Genomic DNA, 27,278 nt, shown 5'->3' on the forward strand with positions numbered 1-27,278 from the left:
CAGCTGTGTCACACACAGTATCTGCTATTAGGTAGGAAGATGCTACCACGATTTTTAAGGCAGCAATCACCACAGATCCCAAGAGTAATCTGTAATAATAATATGTCTGCTCTCTGAACAGCATGCCACCGTGGTGTTTTTGACCAAGGCTGAATCCCTGACATACCACAGCTGGAACAGAAGCCCAAGTTGTCCTTGGTAAAATGTGCGAGAATTCAGGACGGCAAGCTACACAACCAAATTCTGAGCAAACAGGGCTCTTTTAGAGAGCTAGTATCCTGGAGACTACTGCTGTGACTCCAGTAAGACTTAATACTTAGGCTACAGATACTTCTTCAGGAATCACTGATAATACCCAAAAAGTATCAAGAGGAAAATCACTGGAAGTCTATCTGTAGATGCTGCAATGACAGTGACTTAGCAGTTAACAGACAGCTTCTCTCATGCTGCTGCAAAGTCTGAAAACACACATTTTAGCAGTGCTGTGAAAACAAGCATTTCCGAATATTTGCTTTTCTCTCTTTTTTTTTTCTGTTAGGATTTTCTTCCTCTTCTATTCCGCTCTTTCTTCAAAAGTATCACTTTGTTTTCCATGTGCATTTTTTTCCTTCTTCCCTTCTCCGCTCCTTTACTAAGTGTTTCTTGCAGTCAAGTTCAGCACTGCAACAGGCTTTGGCTCAGGTGTCAGCTAAACAGCAATTGATAAGGCTGAGAGGAGGCACAAAAACAAAGGCTACTGGTTACATCCTTCTTTGTCTCTACTGAGTTCCTAACTCAAGGTTCAACTACGGAAAACAATCAGGCAAATACATGAAGAAAGCATGAACTACCTACAGTGACTGCTTTTGGTAACACATTCAGACAGGTTTAACTATTACCTTATTGCTTGTATGTGGGAGGACATACAATTACAGAAGTACTCTTCTTGCACACTTCCTGTTTTAAGAACAGGATAACGCATCATAAATTCTACAGCCTATAAGACTAGAACCTGTCACCCAATCCTTCACATGTTTGTTCTAAACAAACCAGATGAGCTCCATTTATGTTAGAGACAGACTGATGAGACACTACTCTGTGATTTGCTCTCTAGCAAACACACCGAGGATGGCATGAAAAGTGTGGTATAAGTAAAACATAAATGTAGAGAACATGATCACTATAAAGAAACATGATAAAAGGAGAAAACTTAAGTTTCGAGTACATTGGATATAATTAAAATGGAATAATCTGCCACTGCCAGGAAACAAGGATTTTTCCAAATTCTGGTATGCATCATCCCTCTTCAGTTTCTTTCAAATCCAACTTCTTTTCTAGAGCAAACATGAACCACAGTAGTATATTTTCCACTACTTAGCGAAAGAAAGAAAATGAGCCAAAACAACAGGCAAAACTGAAATATTCTGAAAACTAAAAAGTAGCTAATTTGCAAAACATACATTCAAATGAAAATATATTTTTGATCACTGGATTGCATACACAAAGTTAAAATCAAGCTCACAACAATAAAATGGCCATACTGGTATGTTTCAACATAAGATGACAGGTAACTCTCAGATGCCCATCACGATCTCTCTAAAGGCATGAGAATTACCTTACTATAAACATATTGATGAATTATGAGAATATATTGTGAAAGCTCTTATAACCTCTAATATTAAAAATCCAGTGTAATTTAGTGCAGCAGATAACATCTACAGAGTTACAAATGTAACATGCAGCTGCTCCAGGCTACAGAGATGTAAACAGGTTCCCTTTATGTTCTTTAGATTTTCATTAAAACTTGCACACCTGATGTAACCACAAGCTTCTCACAAGAGACATCACACAATGGAGACACTGTTTGGAGAAACCAAAACAGCTCCTACTGTCACCACACTCTGCCTTGAGCTGAAGCACCAGCACGCATATCGAAGATCTTCAGGAACAGACCTTCAGCAAACAGACTCATTTTCACATAAGCTATACTTGCTCTAAGCAGAGCAAAAGAACTGAAGTATGCCTTGCTTCCCTAAGATGGAAGCAAAAAGTAGGGCAGAATAGCACAAAACTGTCCTGGAAAGGCTCAGATTTATCTCACAACCAAATTAACACCTTACTTACAGTAAAGCAGCAACCATTCTGTGAGTAAACACATTTCCACTGAAGTCTGAATTTCAAACCCAGCTTCTATGCCTGTTTTTGCAGACTATGGGTCCTTCTTTGCTGTCATACTCACGTATTCACTGATGTTTACAGACATGAATTCCTGCCAGCGGTGCAATACACTATTCCAGAGGAACACTAAGATGACAATTCTGTAAAAGATAAGTGGTTACAGTCACTTTTTGCTATTTCTGCTATGGGGAGAATCTACCCTCAAACTGCTGTATTCCTGTCACAAGATACAACGGCATGTTAGAGATCTCCTAATGGCAGTGTATTCTGAGCCTATTCTTCATGAGGATTTAACATTTCAGAAATGTACTTGATATTATGCCTTTCCACAAACTGTATTAAACTGGACAGTAATAATAATTTCATCTTCCTCCTATCCAACACAAAAGGCAAAAAAGAGTAGTCTGAGACAACATGAGACATCATGGCAAAAGATACACTTTTTAAGGGATCTGGATTTTTATTTTTTTTTAATTCCCTTCCAATGAATTTGGAAATAATTTTGGGGAACTTCTGAGTTCTAAAAATGCTTGAAAAATAGTTTTTACAACAGATAAAGTGCACCAGACCATCGTATCTTGCTTTCTTTAGTTTAACTAATGAAACAAGACTAACCTGTCTAAAAGACACTTACATTCTATCATTATGAACAGCATAAATGGCGTTGAATTTAGTACTCACAGTATTACTGCAGCAATGACTGCAGTACTGCAGACTGAATACTCAGTGACCAGGACATAATTAAACCATGGAATTTACAACTGACGGAACAATATGAACAACACAATAATAGAGATAACAGATACCTATCAGCTTAATGTAGTGCATTACTGAGCACAAGCCTCTATTAAGGGCAACTAAAGGCCCAGCCTTAGAAACCTAATTGTAACAAGTAACAACTCAGCAATTCCACCTTTCTGGACCAAACATCAGATCACACGGCATAATAAACAGTCACATACATTAAATAAGCACCTGAATAAAAATCCCTGATAAGCAACTTAAGCAATTCCCAGTCACATATTAGCAGTTATCTGGGTTGGAAACCTGGGGATGGGATAGTAAGCTGTCATGGCTTTATGATTTTTGGTTATCGGTATTCCACATCATACCATCATATAGTGCACTGGGAATTAAAGAGTTAATGCTCCAGTTCCAGGATATCCCAGCATGGATAAAGTAGCCCAGAAGGGGGCAGCTGCCACTGCCATGATAAAAGGTTTTAGCTTTCAGAATACACATGCCATCACTAAGTGGATAAAGTCAAGAACTTTATTTCTTCTGGAATGCATTGTATAGACATGAGAAGTCACAAATTGGTGGCAGTTTCCACTCACAGCATGGGATTCACCTGCTCAAATGCAGGTACTTCTAGCACAAACATAAGACACGTTGGTTCTTGTCTAAACTTCCATTACAGTTAATACTGCAAACCTAATGTTTACAACTTATCTTACACTGGACAACTAAACTCCACCAGCTGCATTAAACCAAAAACTTTTCACCTGCTTCCCCTGACAGTAAAGGTATCCCACCACAATCAGCTCAGATGTGTAAGTCTTACAGTGTGAACTGGAAGCTGCAGATTCCATCTTTACCATCCCTTCACACCCTCACCCCTAGCACATGCATTATGGTCAAGCTCCTTTGCCCATTCCCCTCCTTAAGTCAAGCAGAATGACACTTATATGTAATACAAGGTTACATTCTTATACCTACACATTGTGTTATTCTCTGATACAAGGTATTTTTAGAAAGAACAGCTATTGTGTTAGCTCTTTATAAAAATGAATGATGGGGAGAGTGAGCGAGCAGTGTGATGGAGCTGTGCTACCTACCAATTTGCAATCACCATACGTTCTCACATGACAATCTACAGATAAAGAAAGAAAAAAGAAAGAAAGAAAGAAAGAAAACCAGACAGGACTGAATCTAACCCAGGAACTTAAATCTTTAAGGCAGACAGTGGTATCATCAGGCAAACTGCAAAGAAACTTGAAGGTTACTCTTTCCAGACCTACTCCTCTTAAAAAGAAGGCAACTCCCCCACTCGATACATAGAGATACCATAAAGCTAAGTGATCAGAAATGGAAACAGATTAACCCCTAATACCTTAAGACAGAAAATTCTCACAGACCTCCCTGAAGTAACTTTACAGGCGAAGGTTTAACACCTGAAATTCCACAGCGAACCCGCTGGTGAGAACTAAGTAACGACTTTTAAGCATCATTTTCAGGATTCTATTGAACAATCTGTCCCCCTGAAAACATAAGACACTGGTATAAATTCTTTTCCTCCTCTGTGGTGGTTCTCAAGTAGCTATTTTTGATCTTAACTACCCAAGGTAAATGACTGCTACACTCACAAGTGTTTTCTTACGTAGCTCCATGCCCTTATACACCCAGTTTCCTCCCAGCTACTTGATTTTGACTGTATTAAATGGGTTTCCATGAGGATTAGGGCACGTCCCTAAAAAGCTGCCGTCAGCTGAACTTGGATTCCCAGAGCCAAATCCACTGTCCAATGCATCACGTGCATTCCCTACTACTGTATTCGTGAGCTGGCACTTGCATTTGGATGAATGCATTTTGTAAAGCAGTACAGTGCAGGCCTTAAGACTGCCTAATGGAAAAAGCAGAAGTAAGGCTGTGCTTCCTCCAAAACCCTTAGAAAGAAAGAGAAAAAAAGCTGCCTAGATACACACTCAGGAAGGAATGCGAAATTCCCAAGGATTTTGCATGTGAAGATTTAGTCTTGCAAATTTCTCTGCCATTAGGACAAAAAGCAAATTAAACTGTGCTGTGCACAGTGGAGACCAGTCATATTTTTAGCAGTTCATTCTATTAGTCCTTCTCCTCCAGCACTACAGAGAGGACTTCAACAGAAACATTTTCAGCCCAAGCAGTTCTATTTCTATTTCTCTCTTATTTTTATCTTTATTTTTTTACATTCCAAGAGAAGGTCTCCTAAAGTTCATGTCAAATGAAGAGTTTCCTTCCGGGTTTACAGTTGAATTCCAACAGTATTTAACACATTTTAGAACCTCTTCATCCTGTATCCACCGTAGGCTCACAACCACTGCAATCTGCCACATCTCATTACACTGCAGAAACCAGAAAACTGCTAGCACCAAGCACTAGAAAAAGCTAGGAGAGAAGAAGTCAACACCTGCAAGCAAAATGAAGTCTATGACCCCAAGAGTAGTTCTCCTTTTTTATATTTCAAGAAAAGCCATTAATGAAGTGAAAGTTGTGTTTGATACTTCTTACAAGTTCAGTAAACCACAAAGAAATCAAATTATAAAAGCTATGTTAGTATAAAATACCTGGTTTTCAGATGGCCTCCAACAGTACACCTGTAGTAACTGCAACAATCTGCATTTGAATACTCATGAAAGCACAGTGGGCAATCCTGTTCCAAGGACAGCAATGTTTCAATATAGCCACCAATGTGTAAACACAGACTTTTGTAAACACACATCATTTTACAAGGCATCAGAAAACACTGTCTCAAAGAACTTCAACTAAACTAATATGTCGTAATCAGTTGTTTGTTTAAGGTAAGCTCTGATGTGAGATGTAACCACAAAATTCTTATCACAACCAATTCCACTGTCCTTTCTGAAGTCTGTTTCTTCAAGGACTTTGAGGGCAGTAGATGAAAGAACAGAACCACAAGAGTCAGTAAACAAATGGCCCAAGGTCACACTGCAGGCCAACAGCAGTCCGAAGTACAAGACCACAGCTGCCTCACTGACAGGGTAGCCATCTGCTCATAAAGCAGACTCCAAACACATTCTTGAAGCAGACTTTGGCACCTCTATTTAACTTGGTTTGAACCTGATTAGTGAAAAAATGTTAGGTCTCATCTTCTATTGGATAATGGAGTCCTTTGGATCTAGCCAAATCACACTGAAAATGCAGTAAGTTTGTATTTGAAAGAAAAACGTGTAGTACAAACTTGTCATTTTCTTATCCCTCAGGACGTTATGCCTCTAACTTGCTATGAAATCGCACTGCTCTTGGAGTCTCAACGTCATTAAACTAGAAGAGGCACAGACTATAGTTACAGCATCTTCTCTCCCTTACCTGTGCCTCCTTCCAGCACAGCACACACCTCTCTCCATTAGCTGTGACTGACAGAGAACATAGCACAACTACTCATTCACCTGAAGGCACCCAGAATAAAGGCCTCTGTACATTTGAACTTACCTAAGTGGTTCTTCAATTGATGTTAGGTTTGTATTCTATCACAGTGAATGGTTTTCTTGTGCAGTGGTTCTCTGGATCGGGTTAAAAAAAAAAAAAGAAGAAGAAGAAGAAGAAGAAAAAGCACCTCTTTCAAGCTTTCAAGCTGAATTACTCCACTGAACAAAGAAATTAGCTCTCCACTTGATAATGACACATCTGAAGCTTACAATCACAACAAAAATAAGGGAAAAATATTTTAGTTCAGGAAACTACTTTGTTCATGGCCCCATGATAAATACCACTTACTGTTATTTATAAAGATATACCTTATAAGAATATGTATTACTTATAAAGATACTCCTTATCGGAAATTATATTCCTTAGAAACAGCTTACCTTTGATACTCCCTGTTCAAAACCCAAAGGCCTATGCACATATCCCATCCCAACTCTCTTTACAGGGATGCAAAATTACTTCTTCCACCCAAATTCTATCCAGAATAAAGAAGCGCAGTGCTGAGCACACAGTGATGGGAGTTCCTCTCCCTTCTTACCCAATGCAGGGAGAGGACAGGTGCATCATGTAATTATTATTTTGCTTGGCAGGTAACCACAGTTGTCAACACCCTTCCTGTGGAGCACTTCAAATGAACTTCAAAAAGAGCCCTCACCAAGTTAATGAATGGACAGAAATAACATCTCTATAAAGTACAGGAAGCCCAAAACAAGAAGATGAGATGTGTAGAAGAAAAAAAAAAAAAAAGTAAGAGTACAATAGCACTACTTCTCTGCTTAGCAAAATATTCTTTAACTTCAAATAGGAAAGAATGGGAGGAAAACTTTACCTCTTTTAGTACCACAGAAATTTGATATAGGTTTCCCCAAAAATTACTTTTCTTTGTGACCTCAACAAGACAGAAAATGTAACCCCAGTCCTGAAGTGTTTGCTGTCCTCTGACACAGAGAGAGGAGGGCTCAGCTTTGCTTACAAGTGAAGGACTTGGAACCAGCTGCAATGGTCAGACTGGTCAGTCCAGCCCACAGCTGTCCTGGTTGCCTGTAACCAAAATGCTGGTCAAAAAGAAGGGCAACCTTCTGGTAGACTCAGTGGAGTAAGAAGTGAGTGAAGGAGAGAAGAGGCAAAAACAGGCTCTGCTCTCTCCCCACAAACTGGTTGAGCTGTCCTCTTGCAAAATTGGTCCTCCAAATTCAGCTTCACTCTGAAGAGTGACCTGGGAGGGAAACACAGATCCACACAGATACTACACAAGCAAATGACCTATCTGCAGTGCAAAGTGTAACTCTACTGTGTTTACTCCAGGGTCAGTCCAACCTGAAATTAGCACCTACCATGCTCTTGTTAGGAAAACACTTCAGCTGTCTTGAGGAATACTGCAAACAGTAGAAGCTAAAGACTGCCCTGAGCTCACAGAGATGTTAAAAAGGCCAAAATGTCTACTTCACAAAATGAGTTACATTCCATTTCACCTCTTCGTCTACTGTCTGAGCTATGAACAGAAAGATGGGCACCACAGAAGTGCATGTCAGAGTTCAAAAATGCAGGACAATCAGAACTGTTTTCACACCTTAATCAATGGCAGCACCACAGAGGAGTGTATTGTGGACTCCTCCTGCTTTTCTGTACCAAAGAGTCTCCTACTTTCTCAACTCTATCTGCTAGACGAAAGTAATTTTCCTCCCTTATCTTTAAACTACTACGGTGTAAGGAAAGATACTACTGTTGTGTAAGTGCTTACAGAACACTTCTAGTTTATTGTATTAACATGACGTATCATCAGAGGTAATCAGAACTGCCAATGCAGTGGTGAATTACAAGGACTCTCCTTGTACCACTTTGTGGTTTGGGACCTGAAGGAGGAACTTCAGTTGCTTCACCCATTTGATACAGGAATGCTGCAAGGGAGATGAATCCTGCTGCATAAAAATCAGAACAGAGCAACTCTCATAACTAAAAACTTCTAGTCCTCTAAATATGGTGTGCATTTTTAATTCCACAGTAAAATGCCATTACCTATCAGTTTAAATACTCCTCTCATTACTAGTGCTAAATTTCTATTATAAATCTCTACAAAAGCATCAGTGGAATTTAAAGTCTGTTAGAAAAGAAGCTTTAGGAAGGAATGCAACTCGCTGGGTCTCCAGGTCAGGTTCATTTTAGCCAAAAGGACTATGGGGCTAACAGGAATCTCATTCACTGAACCCAGTTTTAGTACCTCCAAGAAATTATCAACCTCTCTACAGACTGGCTGACCTCACCATTAGAAACAGCTGCAGGTTTTCAGCAGCCTTCTGCTTACACCATTCAATATCTATTCCAGTGCTGACAGTATTTGCACAGATAATCCATATCTGAATCATGGTTCACAAGGGGTGACCACTGTCATTGCCTTAAAAAAATTTCTCTTCTATAATCATACTGTTACACGCATCATAGGTGCATATTTCCAGGCCTGCTATGAAAGGTAATGTCTTATTTCTTCTTCATGATGATCTTCAGTGAGTATCAGTATTTCAAGAAGTTGTTCAGATGGTTCATGAATGGCTGCAAAAGCTAACAAATTGCTGCAAAAGGATTTCACTTTTTTTTTTTTCCAACAGGTTCTATGCAGACAGGTACTATATTCCAGAGTACTACATTTTCTGGACTCAATCATTTCTTAACACAGCCAAAAGGCTACAAAACGAAGGCCTCTGGAGTGCCAGGGTAGCACTCCATGTACGGTCAGTGCCAATCACTACACAAATGGGACTAGTTGATAGCACCACAGCCTGTTGGGGCAGTTTGCCATAGTATCTCTCCTTGCCTAACATGCAAGTAACCAGATGGAAACCCAGTCATCTACTGCTCTTTACTCTGCCAAGGACTTCAGAGCTGTCTTTCCTCTATCCTCTGAAATAAGATCTACAGTGAACTGGCATACACTTCTGGCACATAAAAAATCCTGTGCCTAGATGCCATCCAAAAGGCTGACCTATCATGTGCTAACCTGCTCACTTGCTGTTGTGTGCTGAGCCATTTCAGAACATGCACTGTTGCCAAAAGCCTAGACTGCTTACTAACTGCACTGTGTTAAATGCATATGCCCCAGTCACTAATTCCAGTAGCGTTTTCCTCTTGTATAGACCAAACAATGTCCTAATAAGCAAATCTGAAAAAGGCTTAGAAAATCCACCTAGCTCTGTTACAGCTAAATCTTGAACAAATTGCCAAGTAGCAAAACACAAGGTACCAATAGTTCTTCCCTCTGAAGTGAAGAAAACTTCAGCAGATTGAATGAAAGTCGTTGGATTTACTGAGGAATACTAATAGTTCTAGAAGCTCTGAACTATTTCTTACACAGCATGAGGTATGAGAATGGATGGACTCCAAACATACAAGGCAGATGTGAGAGAGGCAGACATATTTATATGCAGCAATATGAACTGTACCCAGCTTGGACCAGCCCTGCTGTAGAAACCCCAGCAACAGAGAATCCTGCTGGGCTTTGAGAGCCCACAGCAGCTGTCACTTGACAACTTATCAGACACGGAGAGAACAGAGTCTTGACGACCATTTCAAATTCAGTCTTTCAGCCCAGATCACTATCCAGGCAGGCTATTAGAGCTGCTGGTAATGATTATTTTAATAGTACAACCACCTTCACAGGGAAAACAGAGCACATCTGAAAGGTAAAGATTTACCTTGCTTTCCTGGTTAGAAGAAAAACAAAGTAGGAGCAAGGCTGGTTATTACTCCTGTTGATCAAGTCAACATCTATGCTTTCTGTACTAACCTTACTTGACATGTGTCCATGAAAATTCCACTGCTACTACACTTTACAACAATGCTTAATTCTGTAGGCTTACTATGTATGTGTGTTATTAACTTTTAAGGTGTAATGTGGAATTATATCTCAGTTACACTTCCTGGCCTCCTAGAAAAAGAGCCTCTAAAATCCAATTACCTGTCATGCTCTCTCTTCAATAACTTTCCCAATCACCATCCAATTTCAACGAGATTTGAAAGAGCACTTCAAACCTCAACATGATTACAGTCCTCCAGAGTTCACCCAAATTAGCAACTGGACAGAGAAGAGACACAGCTCACTGAACTCACTAAGGAAAAGCCTCATCAATCACTCAGCACATACAGAGTTGAAAATTAGTTTCAAGTATGTCTTCTGTCCTACCTTCTGAGTGCTTTCACAGAACACTAGAAAGATTTGAGAAACTAGTGAATGAAGTTCACGAACTGCCTCAGTATCTAAAGTAAATTTTTAGAAATTGTAAATACACCTGGAACATATAGCTATGTCTTCACCTCACCATGCCTGAGCAATTCTGCATCCAACAATCATGCCACGTTGTTCAAGACTTTTCTCACCAGCCAAGTGCCATGCTGAAATAAATAATTTATTAACAGTACAAAGAAATTATTACATCAGAACAGCAGTCACCCTTCACTCAAGATAAATGACAAGAAATAGTCTACTTCTATCATTTATTACGAGAATGATATAGGACAACCCAAATAATCATTGCACATGTATACTGTACATTGGAATAACATCAGTGTCTCTTTGTAGCCTTCGCAGCCTCCAATTCTCAGCCTAATTAACATGCAACAATGATGTGTTATCTGGTATCAACCCTATAGGAAAAATGACAGTAGCACACATCACAGTTAGGAATCTCAGATTACACTTAGTAAGGTTCTCATTCTTTAATGGGTTTGATTTGAAACAGTTTTGAAATGTCCTATATTCTGCAGCCAGTTTCAGGCCCAAGTACTTGAAATGCAGTACTGAGACATTTCACAATATAGCTAAAGCTTCCATCTCCCAGGAAACTGGGACTTTTGGATGTCACAATGACACAAGATCAGACAACTCCAGGTTGCCTTATATGCAGCACAGGCTCCTCAGCTTAAGATACCATCCTCTTAGTGTCACATCTCCTTTTAAAAAGGTCTGAAGGCAAAGAAATCTGGTTGAAATTGCACACATCACACCAAAATATGAGAAAAGACAGCATTTCCCTTGGAGGTGCTACCATGGAAAATTAGCAGGATCAGATCTTCCAACCCAAACATACCATCTCTGATATCCTGAAGGGTGCCAGCTGATGAAATCAGGTCATGTTCCGCTGCTAATGGCCATGTTTTTCTAGTCCTCCCTATGTGCCTGCACCAGTTCTATTCTAGTAACCCTCTCCAATTGGCAAAAACAAGATTTTTTTTTTTCTCCATGGTGAGAGGGAAAGGGTTTGGCTTCTCAGACAGATTAGTTTTGGGGCTAAAAAAAGTCCTAAGGCCAAACAGGAGAGAGACAGGATTACACCTCTAGGTACAAGACAATTATTAGATCAGGTTGGCTGTGTGTTTGGTAAAACATCACCTTAAGCTCCACATCATCTGTACCCGTTACAGGTTTACTTCCCAAAGCAATTTAACTGACAAAGATCTCTAAAAACACACGCACAGGCACATGGGGTAAACATGTTGGCTAGGTAGAGCTTTTCCTATCACACCTACTGGATTCAGTGATTCAGGCCCGAGGGCCTGTTTTTTCACATCTCAGACAAGATACACAGTGATGTTTGCAGTCTTCCCAGAAATAAAGAAATGGGAACACCAGGTGAGTTTTATCTCTTGGACTTGTCAGGCACCTTGGTTTATCATCTGCTACAGCAACATTCTACCACACAAACATATAAATTCAGGAAGACTGGTGCCAAGTACTGCAAGTGAGAAAGCATTAGGAACTATCTTTGCAGAGATGTTTTTGAGAGAGGTATTCTACTAGTTGCCAAGATGGATGAACAATCATGTTAGACTGTTTATTAAAACTGATTGCAAGCAGATGAGAACAGCAGAGTCACAGACATCTAACACAACCAGTTTGACAGAGCAGCCAGATGGAAATTCCCTCAGAAAACCAGTCTCCATAGGGCATTCCACCTCTGTTTTTCTGGTAGGTTATGACCTCTTTATTTTCTCAATGGCAGACGTGCCACTAAAGATCAATCTTTTCTTTCTATCTCTGTAAGTGTTCCTCTGCTGTTACAGCCCTCAATAACTTACATACAGGGTGAGGTGGGTACTTCACAAGAACTTAGATGAGACCGTGAATTTCCTGCTAGTCCCTGGCTGAGAGAAAACAACCATAATTTGTTAGGATAGGCAGAATCTGGAAGCCCAGTAGAGGTGAGGCTGCTACAGCTCTGTGCCTCCAGGTTCAACCAGCAGCTGGGTGCAGCATGCATTCCCAGCAGGCACACACATGCAAACACATATGGTACATACTCCACGTAGCACATATGGTGCATATATGTGACCACATCAATCACCAGCAGACACACAGAGCACTTGCACAAACAAAAATTATGCCAAGAACTTCACCCTGTTCTTCTCTGTAGCTTAGTAGGACAGAGATCTGCTAGCGGAGAACACAGATATACACACATGTACAATGGGAATTCCCTCAGCAGCTAGGCTCAGGCACTGCTGGCCCCCAGCTATCACTGGTTCCTGGCACACGGACAACCAGCCCCTTTTATCCCCTCCTCTCCCAACTTTCACACACTTGTTCCTCCTCAAACAAAACGCTTAGATCCATTCCTTTCCTTACCTCCTGTTTCTCCCCTAAACATCCCATAATAAGTCCCACACAAACCCGAAGTGCTTATCCTCTTCATTCCATCACGTCCCATATCTCCAGCCAGCAGACTCCAGCAATGCTCCATCTTGACAGGTTTCCTTCCCAGTCTGAAGTGCTGAGGACACTGCAGGACAGCCCTGGAACTGCCTTTCTGCATCCTTTTGTTTTAACTGTATATAGGAAAACTAAATGGCAATTTGAACCTAAGTATTGTCTAGATGAATTCAGACTTGGGATCTCAGTTCTCTCAATTTCCTTCTCCTAAATCTGTTGCTTCAGCTCCCATCTAGCCACTAACATTTCACATCTTCCGTTCCTGTGACACAAATGAGATCCACAGTGCAAGAGTTCTTTGGCCATTGATAACTAAGCCAATGTGAGAACAACTACAAGACACTTGAGGGGAAAGAATGTGATGTGATGCTTGGGAAAACATGAAGCCCTGAAACAACTGCAGAGATCTCCCCTTGAAGTGCTTTTCACAACAACGAAGTCATGGATCATCCATGAAGTCACAGTGATAAGAAGATGACAGACAAATGACTGAGGATGTGATTATTCCATACAGTGTGTAAGCAGAATGCAAAAAGAAAGACAAAACAAAAAAAATGTTCAGCAGTGGATCAGATTCAACTCTGCCTTGAAACACGAAGCTGTTTTTCTTTGTTGCTTTTCAAGATGAAATGGCAGGTCCTCACCTGTCACTGTTGCTCCATTTAGTGCAACAGAGCCATGTATATGCACAACAAACTGAAATTCTGTCCTGAGATTTTTAAATGCAGATAGTGAAACCATTTGACAGTGAAATGAATTGGCATGTAATTCTTAACTGAATTATCAAAACCAGGTCCAGTCATTAAAACTGCATCAGACTGATTTCTCCTGTGTTACTGTACAGACATTCTTAATGTACTTACTCTAGCTGTAAGCTACAGCTGAATCCAATTTATTACTTTAATCTCATACAATGACTTGTAAGTACACAATTACTATAACTTAACTGAACTCTCCCTACACACTTCCAGCAATGCATTGAGGTCAGATTCAGCCCGCAACTTACCATTGTTTTGCCAAGTCGAGTCAACCAAAGCTAGAATCTTCTGACATTCCCATTCCAGTTGAAAAAGACATCCTCTGCTGCCTTGGTAACTCTCAAGTCAACATCAAAAAGTCAGAGCTGCATTAGACCATGTCTAGTAACTAGTGGGTGCACTGTGTCCTGCAGTCTTCAATGACGTAATTTCAGGAGATCTCACAGTAATCTTTGATGACAATACAATTCAATTCGACATTCTGATCTTCCTAACACCACATGCTAATTACAGTTTAGCTTAAACCATTATGATATGGGCATAGACTTCAAGAAAATGAAAAAATACACAGCGAAGGCAATGACTCCAACTAAGTTTAGAACCCTCATGTCTAGAAGCCATACATATCTGTACTAAGCAATACAAATAGAGAAAAGAACTAAATAATCATTAAAAATCAAACAAAAAAAACCACCTTAGCAGTGAAAGACAAAGTACTGAAAGGTCTCACTGATGAATTTCCGTGGCAAATCTATGCATTAAACCTACCATGTCCTTCTTCATTCTCAGTCCAGAATTTCAGTCAAGAAATCAATACTTCCTCCAATTTCATTCATAAATTAACTTCTCCAAAGATCTCTAGCTGTAAATAATTCATGAAAAAACCACAATATTACTGTCAGCAGTAGCAAAACAGGAAGAATAACCACAGGAGCATCACCATGTTAGTAGGGTTCTACTGCATAACTGCTGAAGCCATCATGTGGCTCTCTGGAGAAACTGCATATCTATAGTAATCCTTCAGTCTGTCACATCGTAACAGATCCTCCCAAGCATTAACAGGATAATTTTAGCAAAATATTTCCTCAGAATTTCTTTGCTGCTCACATCAAACATTCTTGAACTTCACCATTTTCCATATTCCCTTTGAAATAACCATGTAATTATGCATGATGAATTACATGAGGACACATCCTCTAGCTTTGTAAACTGCGTATGCTTCAGTCACCAAATAACTTAGCTCACGTGAAGATTTAGCAATCCTTACGAATTCCCACAAGAGGCAAGTCAGCCTTTTAACTGCCTTCTAACTTTTTCTCATTTGAAAATCCAACCTTGACTCCAACTGATACTCTACCAGAAAGTTTTTGTTTTGCAATTACAAGAGCCGGCTAAATGGGCTGATAGCTACCCTGGAAGAAGCCAGCAATCCATAGAAATATAGCAGTTTGCTAATGAACACTCAGGAGCTGCCATATCAGCTCAGGACTTGCATTTCAACCCGCAATGCTTGTGCAGCACAGTGTTGGACTTAACATCCACCGCATAATCACCGCAGGCTGTGAGACTGTTTGGGGCACTTTAATTAACCTGAGTACTAGCAGATCTACGACCAGCTGGCCCACAGACTTAAAACTCACAGAATTACTGCTCTGGTTCTAGGATATACGTTTCAGCATCATGATGGCAAGGGTGGCCCCCAAAATAGGACATTTTGCTACCAACAAGCTCTCAGGGAGGCTGAACTTAGTTATCTTCACAGGAGGAGGCTTCAGAACACAAGCTGTCTTACTCTAAATGTAAGCACATCCTCATTGGTAACCTTATTGCATGGTTAACAGCTATCAAAAACTAGGCTCGATCATCTGGTTATGAAGTAGAAGGAAGCCCCTTTGAGCAAAAATTATCACAGATAATAGATAAAAAGGCATCTGTCCTCAAAGCTGTGTATACTTTTTTCCAACACAGTGATAGCAACAAATGCCGTAGTGAGTCAGTACTTGTGTCAACAAAAGCGTTCTTTTGCTAATAAAACATTATCTACTTCCCAAACAAAACAATTTGTCCTACAAGACATTAATTTTTTAAATCCATGAAATTACATCTAGCTTAGGATGAATATCTGTTAGCCACAGACGTGATTCTTTTTTCATACTCTCTGCCAACTTGAGCATAAAAGTAAAATTTCTCAGCATAAAGCAAGACTGCCTGCTGAAGTCTAAGACGAAAAGTCCTTATCAGATGCTGTGTTCAATCTGCCTGTGTTCACTGACTAATCATTGATTCACTTACTCTTCTTTCAATTAATAAAGTTATTGAAAAAATAAGAAATCCTTTGCAACTTAAAGAAACTGAAACCAACAATAAACTGGCAGAATCACTGTTGATAAAAACACAGCTCTTACAAAATGAGTAATACCTTACACATCACGCAAGAAAATAAAATCAGTCACGAAAGAGGAGCATATGAATGCAGAAAAGACAGCAAGAAACTACAGGCTTACAGACCAGCACAAGAAGAAAGACAGATAGAACTGATAGCTTCATCAGCATGACCATCTTGGTTCAGAGAAGTTTACTGCGAGTTTGCATCACTTTGGCATTGTATATCAAAATCTCACACCACATTTGCCTTTTCCAAGGAATCAAAATGAACTACCAGAACATGAACTTTCTGCACAAAATGGGTGGATATTTTTCTCAACAGTGTCTCAATGAAACAACTGATTTCAGATTTCCAGGGAGATTATGAAGATCACACAAAAGAATACAACAGTGACCATCTATGAGTTCCTCCAACAGACTTTTCAGCTATTGAGCAAAAATCTTCCAAAGGTGTTTGGAATACAAGCAATATTGAGAAATTTCAAAATAGAGTTCATCAGCAAATTGAAGAATTACAGATTTGTTTGTTGGAAGAACTACCAAAAGCAAGGAACAGCTTTCAGATGCAGATGCTAAAGAGCACTACCCTCAGTATGAAGAAGTACTTCCAAAGAATCACCAGCTTCCTTAATGATAGGCAATACAGACACTGTTCTTGGGACACCGTGCAAACAGAACTGAGATCATGCCTCATAATTTTTGACAGCGTTATGAAGACCACACATCATAAAAAGGTGAAGTCTTTTACATTTGTGTTCTTTGTCAGGCACTGGTAAATTCACCCTTTTTGGAAGGTTTTAAATTTCTGCCTTTCAAATATTTTCAGATTGGTACATCAGACTTGTTTACAAAAGCCACTTGGTGCCCTGAGGTAAGCACATAGTGCTTCAGTGAAAGGACAGTTGCAATCACCAGCTACTGTTGGAGATGAACTTTTTAAAAATGTGTGGATCATTCTGCTCCTGCATACATAGATAAAGTTCTCTACACTTTAAATGTATTCTCTGGTCTTTCCACAGAATATGCCTGTTGCTTTACAGCCCGAAGCTCTTGCATGAGGACTCTGTACTGATTTTACTCCTGCATTACTTCACTTATGCAGAAAGAAGACCAAGATGCAGACATGCATGAGGAAGACAAATCCTTCTGGAGTCCTGTATGCAGCACACCTCTTAATTTACAAAACAGACGAGATTAATCAGAAAACATTTACTGTATGGATACAGATGCAAATAAGCTTATTCCACAGCTCTATCATTTTTGCTCCCCACTTACGGGCAGAGCCAAGAAGTGTTTCAAATCATTGTCTTCATCAGTTTAACCGCTTCTCAAAAGACCCTGAAAACCTCTGGGCTCTGACACCACTCCTTATGTACTACAATACTGGATGCTTTTCAAAATGGATTTTTTATGCTTCAGATTTCTAACGGTATCTGATTTCCCAAGTATGTTCATCACAAACGGTACACGTTCAATTGGAATGCAAGAGGAAGAGTTAAAAAATATATCTGCAACTAATAGGGAAATGTGGAGGAAAAGAGCAAATACTCAACAACAAAAAGTTCAATACACTGGTACTATTACTTAAGCATAGAATCTCAGCATTTTGCCAAAGAAGTGTGAGGGCTGACAGCAACTTTAACCACATCTTTCCCTTTTTAAAATGGAAGGCACGTATCAAACTCCATTCCCCCTTAGGAAAAAAAAAAAAAAAAAAAAAAAAGAAGAAGAAGAAAGAAAAAGAAACCTAACAGAATAGCTACAACTGCCTAATTTTTGACATTTAAATACTGAGCTAAGGAAATAAAGCCCACGCCCTCCATTCCCATGCACTCCTTTTCAAAAGAAATGAGGGGAGAGGGAACAGATTTCGGACTCCCCCATGTACATCTGCTCTCAATCATCAAGGTAAGAGGTCAACTCTTTCACTGGTTGTATAGGGAACATAAGACCAATTAGGAATGCTTAACATGCAGTTAATGTTCAGTTTGCAACAACCTCATTAATCAGTCTCTGAAGTGGAATCTTTGTTCTGTTAATTTAAGGACTTTGCAACTAAAATGAGATCAGAGCGATGCTTCATGGCAGTATGTTCAAATACATTCCATTATGAGTTTTCCTTAATTTTTGCTTTTTACTGTAGGCAATCCTGATAGCTCGATTTTGGATAACCAACATAAATAACTTGAAGGACTACAGCCCATGAATTTAAGGTTTTCCTATGCACATATTATGCATAAAGAAATACACAAGACGATGCTATCCAAATCTACGCTTGGATTTCAGTTCCAGAAAGGCCAGGAGTCAGCACAGGTTACAGTAGATATGACTGGACACAACCTTACACATTCTACTACATTCTTTTAATTCTTCATGGGATAAAAGGATATTTTTCTGACAGACTCTGAATAAAAGCCCAACCCTGGGCAATTTGGAAATACAAGCTTCTTTCATCTGCTCTTCCAACAAAGTGCTTTCATTAACCTTAAACAGACATGCCTATTAACTTGCATGCATTACTATCAGTTGTGACTGACACTTCCAGATGCTGTTTTACTTTGAAAAGGGTAAATGAGATTGTAAAGCCAAACACCTATTAGGCATCCAAGTGAACTTAACTCAATGGTGCCCTCTACATAACTGTAGGGAACAAGTGTCTGAGAAGTGTCCATGCCACCTTCCTGCAAAAATTTTTGCTTTTTCAAGTTAATTTAATCTTACAGAAGAAAAAAGAAGCTACCGTAGACAGTATTATTTTTGCATTTCCTGCCTATACTTCAGTGCTAACCCTCAAAGACAATAAGTGAGAAAAGAAAAAATGGTGTTATAAGCCTCTTAGAATCAGTACAGAGATTCAAAATCACTTAAAATTTCTTTGAAGGGAAAACTAACTACATCTTCAGATCTCGAAGCTGGATAGCTTCTTGACTGTTTTCTTTGGTAAAAGAATATAAAGGAGGATTCTGTATTTTGCAAGGAAGCACAGTCTGAAATGTTGAGTGCTAGTTTTTGTACCACAGTGTACTTAGTCAATGTATGGCTGGGTCACTTTGACAATTGCAAAATACAAATTGCAGTTTTCCCAAAATTTACAGAACTATGTTTTGTATGACTAAAGGGTGAGAAAATGGTACTTTGTTTCTTACAGCCCTCAACCATGTTTCTTTGCTTTCAGCAATGACAGTGCTATTGGGCAAGGGTCAAGCCTCCCTAAGCAGTTTAAATGTCTGCAACGTCTGTTCAGCACTCACTCCAATGCAATTTACAGACTACATTCATTTATCTGCTTGCATTTGTTTAAAAATATCAATGCTTAAAGATTATTTATTTATTTATTTATTGCACTCTCAGATGATAATAAATGCAAAGTTACAAAAAGAAATACCAAAAAGCAACCCTCAGTACAGAGGGGAAAGACTCATTTTTAAGCCCACGGGGATCACGTGCTATGAAGCAGTTGGATATACCAAACTTTACTAGCCACGCAATTTGCTACAGCCTTTCTGAATTAAATTCCTGTGCCTTTCAGTAACGTGAGCATAAGTTCAATCTTCACACAATAACAGAAAACGCATTTTTTCTGACTATGATGGTGTAGTAAGGAAATGCCATGAACAGCAAAAGAGGTAGATTTTTTATATCTGAACAAAGATTTCTTAGCTAAGACATATCTTGGAAAATCTCCAATAATCAGACTGAAGAGCCCCTTGCTCTTAAAAAGAATGTTCCCATAAAGATATTTGATAAATTAAGTCTCCCTTTAACTCTTTTTTACTTAAATTAAATCAGACTAAACTTATGACTGCAAGTCATGATGATTCAATTTAATATAATTCCTCCTTCCCCAACTTTTTTTCAGTTCCATGTTCTCATCTATTCTAACATTTATTGAACCTTTTCCTCAGTTCAGAAGACAGGAGAAAGTAGAATGTGGCAGGAAGTCTTAATAACCATAGGGAAAGCGTGGATACTGTCTAACCTGTTACTTACTGTCTATCCTAAACTCCTTTAAACAACAGCTTCTCTGTAAGCCTGACTCTTAAATCCTTAGCCATTCTGTCCTTCGTTTGTAAGTGCTTTTCCTTTTCTTTCCTAGTAATGAGCTCATTACCCATCAGCAAATACTGCATTAGTAAGCTACTACTTCCCTGGAAGTAAGTTTAACTATTCTGTAGTTAGGATTAAAATTCCAGTTATATCCCACCCACCTCCTCAGCTTCCTGTCTGCATCTCATTTCACTTCCACAACTCAGAACAGGCTCACAGGGCTCATGCCTGTCAGAGGTACCATCAAAATGCTGATAATATCCTAAAAGAGAAAAACAAAAATAACAGTGTTTAGTATATAAACTAATCCATCTGAGATCTCAGTGTGTCTGACTCATAGGAAAGATTAAATATTTGATGAAGAACTGTGCCACGTGGTTTTCCTGCAACACTTCTAAACAATTATTATTCTGAAACAACCCTGAGGTCCATGTTTCCAGAGCACTCAGCCCTCTTCACTTTTCTGATCCAGAACACAAATACCTTCCTCTGGGATCCGGAATGGTGCTGAGTACTTTGCTGACAGCTGATAAAGAAACATTTGCTATGATGGAAGTATCAGCAAAGGAGCTGAAGTGATTTGGTCCAGCCCCAAGTTTCACAACACTCATGCACTCTCAGCAAACCCAGGCAACCCCACCAGCACTGCGGCAAACAGCGCTAAATCATAACTAACTCCTAGTGGCCTGATGCCAAACAATGCCACTCTACAATGCTACATCCACCACCTTTTACTCTTCAGCACTCTTCAGTCAGCGTTGCTTAAGGGTACCCTGCCTACTTTCTCTCTTCTTTCTGTCCTACCCCTCACTGAGATGTTCACACTCTTTCTGCTACAAAAGAACAGTTTCTTTCTCTTTTGTGTGTGGAAAACTCTTTTCTCTTCCCCTTAGAGTGGAGAAAGCAAAGCTGTCACAAATGTTGCTCCATCCAGAAGAATGCAGATCTCAGCACAAGATGCTTGGCTATAGTGGGATGGAGGGGAACAGGTTCTCCACCTACATGCTAGACAGCATCCTGGCCATAGACTGCCCTGTCTGGAAGACTTTCTCCTTCTGTTCCTCCCTTTACAAGCAGTGACATTATACCTTATTATACACAAATGATAGCCCTGTGTGAAAATGCAGTTATAAACAGCTTAAGGAATAGAAACAATCCTGTTTCCTACGAGATAAATTACTGCAATCTGAGCAGAGGCGGAAAGGATTCTCAGACACCCTTTATCCCTCTGATAAGCAGAGGTAACTTGTTCTTGCACTGGATGGTTTAGGACACACCCCAGCATCATTCGGAACATCTTGTTTATGTGAGCTGCCCACGAGCAGCCTCAGAACAGGTTAGCCTGACCACTGAGTTGGAGCAAGAAGGTCTTTACATCTCCAAGTGCCATATGGCAGCATCCGACAGCCTGCGGGGTCAGTCGGCGGCACGCAGGGCTGTCCTCACCCCAGAGCTCGCTGGTCCTCGCAGCAGCAGTCACTCACGTCTCCATAGCCAGTCCTGAGCCAGCCTGAGCAGCTGCTAGGCTGTCACACCGGGGCGATGCAAAGCGAGGCAGAGATTTCAGACCCGCGTTCCCCGAGCGAATGGGGAACTTTAACACGTTGCCCAAGAAGCGGCCATCCTCGCGAACTAAAAGCAAGGCACGCTCAGCCCGTCCCAAACACCTGGCAGCCCGGCCGTAGGGATGCTCCGACACGAACGCGATCCCCGGCACCGAAGAAAGGCAGCAGAAGGGCTGTGCCTCAGAGGACAAGCAGGTGACCGAGCAGCTCACCGTCCCGTGAGCTCGGACGGAGGGCCCCGAGCCGGCCCTCGGCGACCAGGGCCCGAGCTGCCTCCGGCGGGCACAGCTCCCAGTCCCGCTCCGGGTTCCCGAGCCCCCAGGCTGCGGGGAGACGCAGCCCTGGGGAGGGCGAACCGAGCGGCCGGCGCCGGGCGGCCAAGCACCAGAACCAGCCCGTCCTACGGCTCCCGAACGGAGGCGGCTCCTCGGTTCGGGCCGAACCGCTCGCTCCGGGGAAGTTGGCGGGAACGGGGCGCAGGGCTTACCGGCTTACCTCCGCCTCTCCAGGTGCCTGCCCACGCAGCGCTCCAAACCGGAGGCTGGACGCGACGCCTCAGCGCGACTCCCCGCGGCCGCCGGCTCCGCCGAGCCGCTACCCCGCGCCCTGCCCGGCCCGGCTCCCGCCGCGCGGCCCCACACGCTCGGCTGGGCGCCCGCCGGAGCCCGCCCTCTGTCGGGCGCGGGGCGGCCGCGCGGGTGCCGAAATGGCGGCGCTGCCCTCCCGCCCTCGGCGCCGTCCCAGCCGGGCTGCCCCGCGTCCCGTCTGAGATCCCGCACGGGGCGGAGCGAAACTTCGCGGCAGACTTAACCTCAGCTCGGGCCGCGAGCGGAGCGGTGGGGTGGGTGATGAGGTGGGGAGGTCTGAAACCCCAAAGCCTTCACGCGTGGCTCCTGGTAGCTCCGGAGCAGGCTGCGGGGGTGGTGTGGGTTTAACCGCAGCAGCACGGGCTGCAGACCGCAATCTCCTCCCTTGAGGCAGCAGGGTAGGATAATTCATGGTACTCCTTCAGCCGAAGGCACGTTTGGCTTATCTGATCCCTGGGGCTTGTGGGGCCGGCTGATCCGCTGCTAAACCCACCTTTGAAGCCACAGCAGTGATCGGCTCTGTTGGGAAGCAGAGGCTGTGCAGCTGGGTGAAGCCCTCTGTGTGGTGGCAGAGGATGATGGCCTCTCATCATCCCACCTGTCCCGGGCTGCCCTGCACAGAAGGAGGAGATGGGGAAAGGAGCTTCACCCAGCATGCTACTGTCAGTGCTGCACCTCGAGGTCACACACAACAAGCTGGTGATGGTGACAAACCAGAGCCCCCAAAGAACAAGCAACAAACAGTTTTTCTCCTGAACCTCAGCCCATGACACTCTTGTTCATTTCTAGTCATCACGAATGGCTGGAGGTATCACTGGACTCCAGCCAGAGCAAAAGATGAAGGGGCTGGAGGACAGTTGGCCTTCCAAGCAGGAAGATGTCAGCTGCTCCCTCACAGCAGTGTGGTTGTCTGCTGGAACACAACCCCACAGCCATCTCATCGGTGCTCTTCTGCTGCTGGGAGAGAAGCCAGCGGCCACCCAGCATCAGTCAGTTTGCTCCAGCAGAGACTAAGCAGGTGTCAATTCAGTCATAAATGCCATGTTGCTCTAAGCACGTACACCAAAGATGCTGAAACCAAAGGCCTTTCCTCTTCCAACCACACAAAATGAACAGCTCAAGTAATAAATGAGCAGGTCTTCAGATTAATTATTCTCAGTATGAGCAAACAGAAATGCAATTTAATTCAGCATCAAATGGTTGAGGACTGCTGTTCATCCTCCACTGCTAGGAAACCAGAGTGAAGGAGAACACAGATGAGGCAGATCACAGTGCTATGGTAATAATTCCTTTCAAAATTAATTTCTGCCTTGTTTTTCTCCTGTCCTCTTCTTTAGAGGACATGAACTTGGAGGAAATAGCCCTTAGTCTGCAAAGAAAGGATGTGATGAGAAGAGATAATGTTGGGCTGAGGAGCTCCTCTTCTCACACCACAATGACAGGAGGTCACACCAGATGCTTGCCCAGAGTCAGTTGGATGGGAGGTGACTGGTAAGTCTCATACAAAGTATGTGTTGTCTTCTGTAGGAAGACATCTCCAACAGGTGACCACACTGCAGGTGAGGTCCAAAAACAGCAGCAGAAGTGTTCCTACAATGTGTGATTGGGTGCAGACATGGCTTTCTTCAACACAGTACCTTATAGTAAAGGAAAGAATCAGGAAGGTTTCTATGGGAATATATCAATATTTAGAAAATGAAAATCATGAACGTGAAACAGAGCGACATGTTTAGTTACCTATTAGCAACAATAAAGCTTGTTTTCATCTAATGGTGCTACTTTGCTGCAGCTAACGTTGTACTGAGTGAAAAGACATTTTTATTACACTTTCAGCCTGGACACAGTGTACATTTTCATGTTTATTTTTTTTTCCCATTACGTACAGCTGCTGTAGGCACATGCAAACAGCTCAACATCCTGAGGCAGCCTGCAGAGCTGCAGTATGAGCACAGCCCTGCTTTGGGCTCACACACAGAGCTGAAAGGCTCTATCAGCACCAACAGGTAGCAGTTTGGAAAAGACACACCAGCTTGCACAGGGCCTTGCTTTGTTAGAGTAACTAGAGATTAGCTTAGGCAAGGAGGGCAGGTCAATGCCGTCTTGTTCTTCCCAGCAAAAAATTCTTGTTTCACTTACTAACAGTTTAAAATAGTGAGAACAATCTCTGATGGGCTTGTTCTGTTCAGTGTGGGGTGTGCTTGGTGCTTAAATGCTCTTAAGGAACAAGGATCTTCCAAATGGAGCTTACTAGACGTTTCCTCTGGCTCTTTTCTGTCTGGATTTTTGGTGCCTGATATGACTAAATTTTGCTAATTCCTTGGTGGACTTCCAAGTTTGTGCACATCATTTTGTCTACTCTGATGTACATTTGCACAGAAACTGCTGAAACAACTTTGGTTTTGAGATTTGTATTCCTTAAGCAATCTCATGAAACCACCTAGCAAAATGGAATTTGTCTTGGGTACAAAGAGAAGAGTGGAGATATGAATGTAATCAAAACTCTGTTAAGAAAACTGTTTACCTGGGAAAACAGTATACACTTAGAGCTTGCTTAATATCCCTTCCTCTGTCAAGCCATAGTTTTGATTTAAGTCTACAGTAAACTGCCATGACCTTGTTAAACCTGATTTAAACAGGCAGGTCATTTTTATTACTTTCTAAGTCAAAATTATTTAGTTCTAGGTCAAGGCGTAGAACCAACTCAAACCAAGGTGAACAAGCCATCACTAGGTACTGACTGGCAGAATTAGCTGGAACTGCTTAAGAAGGTTCTGTCCACAGTTGGATCCATCCAACATCCAGTTGGATGCCTCCATGTGATGATGTTTAAAACCTCAAAGCTGACTCCATTCTACTGAAAAATGAAGTGTCTTCATTTAGGTCAACTACCATCAACGTCAGTTCAGTCAGGCTGATTTTGGACTGAAGTGGGTTACAGCAGGCTCTTATGCCAGGTGCTGTAGGCATGTGGAGCTTCAAAACAGTGTAATGAAAGGAACATCTTAGAACTGCAACTTCAACAACTCAATCTGCTTTTGAAGTAAGTATATGCTTGCATTTACCAACACCCAATTCTGCTTATTTTAGGACTGCCCTTATTACTAATTATAAATCACAAAGCCTTTCTGAAAACAGAACTGTGCCATCCTACTGAGCATATGGCCAGTTACGTGCAACTTAGCTGTGATCAGATATATTGTATTTGGATGCTGTCTTATAAGTTAAACTAAATTAAAAAAAAAAAAAAAAAAACACCATATTTTAAGTCTTTTTTTTTTCTTTTTTTTTAATAGCCTCCAGTGCACCAAAGATGGAATGGCAAAGGCAGGGGCAGATATTACAGCAAAGTACCTCTGAAAAACATGCCTACCATTCATCAGTTTTGGCTCACTGGTTATGACGTGCCCTTGAAGAAGGAAGAGAACACATTGTAACCTTGGTATCTATGGAACATTTCTGTACAGCTACCTTTAGAAGAGCTTTGCCTCCAGAATGACTTTTCTCCCCTACCCAACCTATTAGAAGCTCATATTGCAGAGAAATTGAAAACAAAGAACCAAAGTGGTGAAGAATCAATCAGTGTAATTCTGAATAGGTTACACCCATAATTCATGCAAGATTAAATACACTTTGTACGTAATTTTGTCTCCCTGTCCTCATTTACTTCACCATCTGTTGGCAGCCCATAAGATCGTTCATGTCCACATCCTTTGTGACAGAATTGTGATTGCAACAGCTCTTCATTGTTCACAGCACAAACATCCCCCGCATGGTACCCAGCACTAAATTCTGACTTAGCCTCAAATTAATGGACAATAAAGGCCAGCTGCCATAAAGAAAAATTCACCACAGTTATGCTCTTCCATAGCATACTATTGCCTTTTAAATCCTGTGCATGGCATGAGTGTAGCATGACTGCTTCTCCAACAGTTATCTGGGTGAGCGCAGTGAGAGCTCACACAGGTGTACTGGGATGGTAGAAGAGCACCAGAGAAATTCATGCAGCTCTCTGGAGAAGTAGTTGTTCCAAAAGGTTTTGGATCCTACTCTCTAAATAATTTACTCAAAAATCTCTGCATTCAGATATTGCTTTTTTTTTTTTTTTTTAATTTTAATATGGTGAATATACGCTGAAATTATAGGCATCAATCAGAAATATCACGAGTATATCTCCTTCTTATATTTAGGAATTGCACCACTAGGCCTGATCTACACTAAAGCATCACGATCTGGAAATCTCCTGCTGTTATGTTCTGGTAAAGAACACGGTTTGGATGGGAGAATTTCAAAGTGTCCTCATGCCAGGAGTGGACACAGAATCAACTTTTCCACACGCTGGCTCACTTTATATACATATACACGTAATTTAAGAAGACATTCAGCAGTTCGGGGCTGTTCCAGCACATGGGCTGTGGTGGCAAGCTGCAGCAGTGACTGTAGAGATGCAAAGGCGGCTTTGGCAGTCTCAGAGATGGCTCACAGAGCATCTACAACTGGCTCCAGTGCAATGGCTCCTGCCTGCCATCAGAGCTCCTGGTTTCCACTTCAGCAGGGACACAAGCAGGGACAATGAAAGAACTCTGAAAAAAGCGACTGGATGGCCGCACAGCAGCTTCACTGGGACAAGAAACCCTTTTTGTTGTTGTTAACTGCAGGTGATGATGATCCTGTCAAAAGCACATTTTCTGGTTTGGTGACTCAAAAAAACAGCTATTCCTCCCACTGACTCTACAGGTAATTTCTGTTACCTGTATAGCAGTTCGTTTCCAGGAGCTGAATGGCAACATCAGAAACATTTGGTGTACTCCTCATGGTGCCACTTTTTGGTGCATACAAGTCATTGCTTGCTTGCTGCTGCTCCAGGTCTGTTGCTGAC

General features: G+C 41.6%; 1 protein-coding gene and 1 long non-coding RNA gene across 17 annotated transcripts in view; one reads left to right on the forward strand and one right to left on the reverse strand.

Annotated features, from left to right (window-relative positions):
* MOB3B (MOB kinase activator 3B) overlaps nt 1-22,742 on the reverse strand; it is an 87,010-nt gene extending 64,268 nt beyond the window's left edge. For 5 of the 16 annotated variants that reach the window (XR_006932467.1, XM_004949591.5, XM_046905836.1 and 2 more), the window contains exon 1: nt 22,311-22,452. The gene's annotated coding sequence lies outside the window, so the exon portion shown is untranslated. Of the gene's footprint in view, nt 1-2,218; nt 2,298-5,483; nt 5,570-6,369; nt 6,441-6,743; nt 14,269-14,586; nt 14,681-20,411; nt 20,513-22,302; nt 22,453-22,626 lie in introns of those variants that run through there. The other 11 variants (XR_006932468.1, XM_025144878.3, XM_040656146.2 and 8 more) reach the window with 6 other exon arrangements.
* Nucleotides 22,743-22,748: 6 nt separating this feature from the next.
* Nucleotides 22,749-26,042, forward strand: LOC121108449. Its single transcript, XR_005842967.2, has 2 exons — nt 22,749-25,442; nt 25,696-26,042. It is a non-coding gene; the product is annotated as an uncharacterized LOC121108449 (long non-coding RNA).
* Nucleotides 26,043-27,278: the final 1,236 nt, after the last annotated feature.

The sequence above is a fragment of the Gallus gallus genome, chromosome Z (genome assembly GCF_016699485.2).
Source record: "Gallus gallus isolate bGalGal1 chromosome Z, bGalGal1.mat.broiler.GRCg7b, whole genome shotgun sequence".
NCBI classification, from domain to species: Eukaryota; Metazoa; Chordata; class Aves; order Galliformes; family Phasianidae; genus Gallus; species Gallus gallus.